Below are 6,363 nucleotides of genomic sequence, written 5' to 3'. Positions count from 1 at the left end.
CTGGCCGTTTTCTGTATATGTGGTGCTGGGGAATCGAACCTAGGGCCTCGTGTATCCGAGGCAGGCACTCTTGCCACTAGGCTATATCCCCAGCCCCCTATCCCTGAGCTTTTTTACTTAAGGCTAGTACTCTACCATTGGAGTCTCAGCTCCATTTCTAGTGTTTTGATAGTTAGTTGGAGATAAGAGTTTTAGGAACTTTCCTTCCCAGACTGGCTTTGAACTGTGATCTTCAGATCTCAACTTCCTGATTAGCTAGGATTACAGGTGTAAATCAGGTTTTTTTAAAAAAAATTATTTATAATTTTTTGGTACCAGTTCTGGGCATTGATCTCAGGTTCTGGATGCTATCCCTGAGAATTTATGCTCAAGGCTTAGCGCTTTACCACTTGAGCCACAGCTCAGTTCCGGCTTTTGGGAGATGAGAATTTCATGGACTTCCTTGCCTGGTTGTCTTTGAATCATGATCCTCATATCTCATTCTCCCGAGTAGCTAGGACTACGGGTATGAGCCACCCATGCCTAGTGAGCCAGGGTTGTTTTTATTCTAATTGTGCAGTCAACCTCTACCCTGATTATTATCCAAACAGGTATCCTTTTTCAAGTTTTAATTATTTATTTTAAATTTTGTTATTTTAAAGGTGATGTACAGTGGAATTACAATTACATGAGTATATATTCTTTTGTACAATATCTTTCTTTCCCTCACTCTCTGTCCCTCAGTCCATTCTCCACCCATGAGTTGTATAGTTCACTTTTATCAGTGTCCAGTGAGCTCCACTGCAGCACTTCTTCACTTGAGTTCCCTACTCTCAGCCTCACCCTCCTGAAAAGATACAGGTGAAGACACCATACATAAAGAAAATAAGACAGAACCATCAAAACATGAAAAATTTGGAAACGAGATCTCTTGTTTCCATATCGAGTTCATTTCAGTGTATTTGTGTGTATAAATTTGTATATATATGTGTATATATACACACACATAATTTTATATGAATATAAAGAGGCACATAACAGTTATCCTTTATTCTCTTTTTTCTCACTAATGGGTTCCAAAAAATTGGTCATCTTACATCCCTTGAAGAGTTTCCAGTTATTTTTTGTAGAGACTGCTTCTCCAGCCAACTACCTGGCTACTTTAGCATAGGTTTTTGTTTCTTTCGGTTTTCTGGATAGGAAGATTGAATTCTGTGCCTTGAGATTGCCAGGCAAGGGCTCTACCACTTGAGCTACACCTTGCCCTCTTTGTTTTGTTTTTTGGAGATAGTCTTCCTATCTTGGCTGTTACTGGCCTTGAACTTCGCTTCATACCTCTGTCCTCCCTTCTTCCAAATAGCTGGGATTATAGATGTGCCAACACACCTATCTTAATTTAGAACTCTGTGTGTGTGTGTATGCACGTGTGTGTTTGCATGCGCATGTGCACACACGCATTAGAGTTGAACTCAAGGCTTAAAGCTTTCAGGTGATTTTTGCTCATGGCTTGAGCTCTACCATTTGAGCAACATTTTTTAGTCTAATTTTATTTCTTGTTAATTGAAGATAGAGTCCCCTGGACTTTTCTGCCCAGACTAGCCTCAAACCTCCATCCTCAGAAAAGTAAATAGGATTATAGGTGAGCCTCCTTAGCCTTGCTAGAATAGTTTTTTTGTTGTTGTTGTTTATTATTATTATTTTTTTGCCAGTCCTGGGCCTTGGACTCAGGGACTGAGGCACTGTTCCTGGCTTCTTTTTGCTCAAGGCTAGCACTCTGCCACTTGAGTCACAGCGCCACTTCTGGCCGTTTTCTATATATGTGGTACTGGGGAATCGAACCTAGGGCTCCCCATTAGAGGCAAGCACTCTTGCCACTAGGCCATATTCCCAGCCCTAGAATAGTTTTGACTTAAGACGCATGAGTAGGGGCTGGGAATATGGCCTAGTGGCAAGAGTGCTTGCTTCATATACATGAAGCCCTGGGCTCGATTCCTCAGCCCCACATATATAGAAAAGTGGTGCTGTGGCTGAAGAGGTAGAGTGCTAGCCTTGAGCAAAAAGAAGCCAGGGACAGTGCTCAGGCCCTGAGTCCAGCCCCAGGACTGCCAAAAAAAGTGTTTTAGTTATGTTGTGATATGGCCCAGGCTGGTTTCCAATACCTGGTATGATAGGGGAATTTTCCAGCCTCTGTGAGAGGAAAAGATTCTTGTTAAGTTTCTGCTTGTGCTCCTAGTCACCCTATTATTGGAAGTAAAGATTCTGAGGATACCTTGCTAGGACCTGGGGAGTGCTCATGCATTGGAGTCTTAGGGATCTAAGTTCATCTGTGAACAGGAAAGAAAGGGCTGACTGATACAGTAGTAGTAGTAATTGAATGCATGCGGATGGGTGAACTCTCAGTTTGTGTTTTTGTGCTAGTGTGGGGCCTTGACCTCAGTCTCATGCTCTTTCGGTCACTTCCCATTTCTCTTCATTTGGGCTTTTTGATCTCCCCTGCCCCATCGGCGATGGAGCATGGCCTTGTGTGTAGTAGGCAGGTGCTCTGCTGCTTACAAATTTAGATTTGGAGAGGAAGAGGTATATTTCAATAACGACTGAACTGTTTTGTTATGGAAGAATTACCAATTTTTCACTAAAGCTAAAATATGTTCTATTATAAGTTTATTAGGAGGAAAGAAAGGAAAATGGAGGGTGTGCTAGTTTGTTTTTTTGTCCAGTCATGGGGCTTGAACTCTGGGCCTGGGTGCTGTCCCTGAGCTCCTTTTGCTCAAGGCTAGCATTCTACCACTTGAGCCACAGATCCACTTCCACCTTTTTCTGTGACTAATTGGAGATAAGAGTCTCATGGACTTTCCTGCCTGCGCTGGCTTCGAATTTCAATCCTCAGATCTCAGCCTACTTAGTAGTTAGAATTACAGATGTCAGCTACTGGTACCCATCTGCTTTTTTTTTTTTTAATACAATTTTATTGTTATTTTTAAGATGTTGTACAGCATGGTTACCATTTTACTATATAGGTAATGTGTTCATTTTTCTTTTGGACGATGTTACCCCTTCTGGGGTTTGTTTTTTGTTTTTGTTTTGTGCTGGTCTTGGGGCTTGAACTCTGGCACTGTCCTTGAGCTTTTCTACCCAAGGCTAATACTCAACCACTTGAACCACAGCTCCAGTTTAGCTTTTCAATGTGGTTAATTGGAGATAAGAGTCTCACACTTTTCCGCCTAGGCTGGCTTTGCACTGTGATCTTCAAATTTCAGCCTCTTGATTAGCTGGGATTAAAAGAGAGAGCCAATGGTTCCTGTCCCCCCCCCCCAACCCGGTGGTGATTGTTTTGAGACAAACATCTCTTCCTATGTGGCACAGGCTCGACTCAAACTCAGTGCTTTTACCTCAGCCCTCCAATACTGAGATTACATATGTATAAAATACCATGCCTTAGCTTCTTGGTGGGTTATTCCATTTTATTTAATTCATTTATTTGGGGATTTTTTAAAATTAACACCCGTTATTTGTACAAGGATATTTCATTTTAGCAAGTCAGTGTATGTATAAATTACATCTTTTTTTTGTGTGTAAGTGTGCTAGTCCTGAGGCTTAAACCCAGGACCTAGCACTGTCCTTTGAGTTTTTTTGCTTAAGGATAGTGCTCTACCACAGTTCTACTTCCAGCTTTTTAGTTAATTGTAGATAAGATTCTTGTGGATTTTCCTGTCTGGACTGGTTTCGAACCTTGATGCTCAGAGCTACTCAACCTCCTGAGTAGTTAGGATTACAGGTGTGAACCACTGGGCATCAGCTAATAAATACGTCTTGAGTATAATCAACCCCTCAGTTATCCTCCTTTGTAGTGTTCGAAATAACATTTTAATTTTTTTTCCTGGATATGACCCTTGGTAACACTTTTTTTGTTTGTTTTTGTCAGTCATGGGACTTGAACTTAGGGCCTAGGTGCCATCACTGAGCTCTTTTGCTCAAGGTTAGTACTCTACCACTTTGAGCAAGCCACAGCTCCACTTCCAGTTGTATGGTGGTTTTTTGGAAATAAAAGTTTCATGGACTTCCTTGCCCAGGCTGGCTTCAAACATGGTCCCTCAGATCTCAGCCTCTTGAGTAGCTAGAACCACCAGTGCTGGGCCTTACTGGTAACACTTTAGAGATACCATTGTCTAGCAAGAGTAACTAAAAAACAATTCTAGCCTTTCAGTTGTAGCTTTCAATAAACTTTAGTAAGGATCTAGTCCTTCATGCACAGCAGAAATCCACAAGAACTTTTTCTACTCTTCAGTTGTCTCATAAACTGAAGGTGCCTTGGCCCTCCCACTGGGTTTTACTCTCAACTCTTTCCTTGGAACACACTCAAGATAGCTGCCTTTGTGTACAATCTGCCTTTCTTCCTTCCTGAGGAGGTTCCTAGAGCTCTACTTCAGATAGCGCCTATTAAACCTTTTTAAGCCATATTCACCAGCCAAGTAGTTTTCGGAGGGCTGGAGAAAATCCAGCAGCTCCCCATGCTTTAGTCTCCCTCAGTCTATAACAATTACCATTCACACAGTGCCTTGGAAATCACATTTCTTTGTACCCTTGGCTGAATTGTCTCAGGAGAAATTCTGAGAGTTCTCAGTCTGTTTCTAGAACTTTTAACATAAAACATACAAAGAGTATTCATCTGCTAAGTGCATTTTTGCCATGTACTGGCAACCTAATATCTAGAAACACTAAATGTAAGCTAGGACTCCTTTGTCTTTTATATATACTATGTACACAAGAAAGTAGAACAAAATGGGACTGTGTTACTCTTCACTGTAAGCACTGATTTGACCCTCTTTGCATTTCTTACTCCTGGGAACCAGGGTATGAGCACCATACCTACAACTCAAGGGGTTGACCATTCCTCCCAAATACATTTCATATGAATTTTTTAAAAGGTACCTACAAAACATGCTATTTTCCAACTCCTACTTAAAAAAATATAGCAGGTACTTCAAAACGTCAAAAGTACTTAGCACAGTCAACGCTTTATATAGCAAGGGGCTGTGATGCACACCGATCTATGGCAGTCATTGGAAAACATCTCTACCCATCCCCCCCTCTTCTTGTGGGTCCTCTGTTCCACATCCTCCAACCTATGGAAGAAACAAGGATGAGTGTCACCTAGGGGTGGTCTTAAAATTACCGAAGTCTCTTCAAGAACACATGTCTATGGTTTTTATAAACAAATGATCATTGAAAAGTGTGATTTTCTACCTCTACTATGGCATATGTGCGCAACCTCTTCACATTTGGAACATCTGGATGGATCAAGAGTCATCTTTTTAAAGGTTCGGGGAAGTTAGGCAGGTTTTTCCTTTTATATACTCGAGCCTACAAGTGGCAAGTCAGTCGGGTGTCTGGTGGGCATGTGTGGTTGTCACTTTATTGCTTTCCTGAGGATGCCAGCCATTGTACCCATTGCCATCTGGGGTAAGGAGGTCACCCCAGGCCCCTGATCGGTGGGCTCCCTAGCCTATATACTGGCGAGCTTCCAAGGCCAATGCCTTCTCCATCGTCCGTCCTCCATCCCCCGAAGGCCTCTGCCATTCTCACCTTGTTGAACTGTGCCCATAGCCATCCAAGGACAACACATCGTTGGCAGCCTGGCGAGGCCTACTAGGTCCAGCAAGGTGGAGCCCAGGCCCAGAGTCCCCTGCCACCATCAAGTCATCCCAATGAGGTGCAAGGATGCAGGAAGGCGGCTGCTACCCAAGTGCCCCAGGGTCTGCTGGTAAAGGCTGTGTGCTGGCCATCAGGACACATGCGTGGGGTTAGGCCATGCTCTGTCCCTCACTATATCCTGTATATTAGAAGTGTAGAACTTCTTTTTGATTCTACAGGGCCTCACAATTAAGGGTTTGCCCCCAAGTCTCAAGAAAGTTTAGACATGAACTTTTGAGCGATACTAGAACTGTGAAACTCAGATGTGTCTTCAGGTTAGATGAGATAGGTTTCTGTGTAGATGAAATCAAAGGGGGAAAGAGTGCCTTTTCCTCCATCCCTCTTTCTCTTAACCTTCTTGCTCCCCACCTCTGTCCCTTTTCTTTTTTTCTGCCATCCCCTCCATGCCATAATTGAATTAGTGAGCCAGATCAAACTTGACACACATACCGCGCCCCCCCCACCCCCCCCAAACTGTTTCACAGCAATGAAAAACTCATTAGCACAGTTTATTGGCTTTATACTGTCACATACACTTTAGGATCTTCTTCTGTGTCTTTGTCTTCCTTGTTACAGCCCTATCCCACATCAAATTCACTATGAAGTCTGCTGCCTCAATATTCCTAGTGTTCTTTGGTTTGTTCCAGTTGCCCCATTCCCTCTTGAGCCGCAAACTTTGTCTCCCTTAGGCTC

This window comes from Perognathus longimembris, chromosome 16 (assembly GCF_023159225.1).
Source record: "Perognathus longimembris pacificus isolate PPM17 chromosome 16, ASM2315922v1, whole genome shotgun sequence".
In the NCBI taxonomy this organism is placed as follows: domain Eukaryota; kingdom Metazoa; phylum Chordata; class Mammalia; order Rodentia; family Heteromyidae; genus Perognathus; species Perognathus longimembris.
The sequence above is the reverse complement of the archived record's forward strand: the minus strand, read 5'-3'. Positions refer to the sequence as shown.